The following is a 1,008-nucleotide window of genomic DNA, read 5'->3' as shown; positions in this document are numbered from 1 at the left end:
GTGTAGTCAATCACAGATCTGACATACCCTACATAAAGTTGTTGGAGGGTTGCTTTGTCAGCTCCCCAGTCGAGTGATGAGAGGTGTTTCAGGAGGTTTAGTCTGGAGGAGACTTTCTTGGTCAGCTCCCCTAAGTGTTCTTTGAGAGACAGCTTTCGGTCCAGTTGTAAATCAAGGTACACTTGGGATAGTCCTCATGTCTGATGGTGGTTCCATTGATCTGAAGGTTTACCTGACTTGCTGTAACTTTGTTTTTGAGGCTGAAGTTGATCTCCATCTTCCATAGCTGGCAGTGGGACGAGATAGTAGTCAGGTCTGCGTTGATAGCTTGGTTCAGTGCTCTCATGTCACTTCCTTTGTTCCAGATGAGTAAATCGTCAGCGTAGGGTGCTTTCTGGCAGGAGATGACATCTAGCAAGTCGTTCATGAACAACAGGAAGAGGGTAAAGCTGAGTGCTGACCCCTGTGGGAGGCCTTCTTCAAGTGTCCTCTGTGAAGAAATCTTGCTGTCACATGACGTCTAGATAGTTCTGCAAGACAGAAAGTTCTTGATCCAGCTGTACATCCTTCCTGCTATCGCAAGCTTTTGCATTTTGTAGAACAGTCCCTGTCTCCACACACGGTCATACGCCTGCCTCATGTCGATGAAGACGGCCACAACATTGTCTTTATCTTGAAAGGCATCGCTGGTCTTCTGCGCAAATTTGATGAGGTGGTCCATAGTTCTTTTGCCTTTCCTGAATCCTGCCTGTGATGTGCTGATTGTTCCGGTGTTTTCCATCCACCAGTACAGTCTGTCGTTGACCATTCTCTCGACGACCTCACCCAGGCATGATGTTAAAGAGATTGGTCTGTAGCTTGAAGACTGGCTTGCTGGTTTGTCCTTCTTTAGTATCGGTGTTATGTTTGCTTTCTTCCATTCTGTTGGGAGCTGTCCCTCATTCCAGGTCCTGTTGAAGAAGTCCAGGGGTATGGAGAGGGAAGAGTCTGTCAGGTTGAGGATCATTT

This window comes from Aplysia californica, unplaced genomic scaffold, assembly GCF_000002075.1.
Source record: "Aplysia californica isolate F4 #8 unplaced genomic scaffold, AplCal3.0 scaffold00543, whole genome shotgun sequence".
Classification (NCBI taxonomy): domain Eukaryota; kingdom Metazoa; phylum Mollusca; class Gastropoda; order Aplysiida; family Aplysiidae; genus Aplysia; species Aplysia californica.
Note: the sequence above shows the minus strand (reverse complement) of the source record.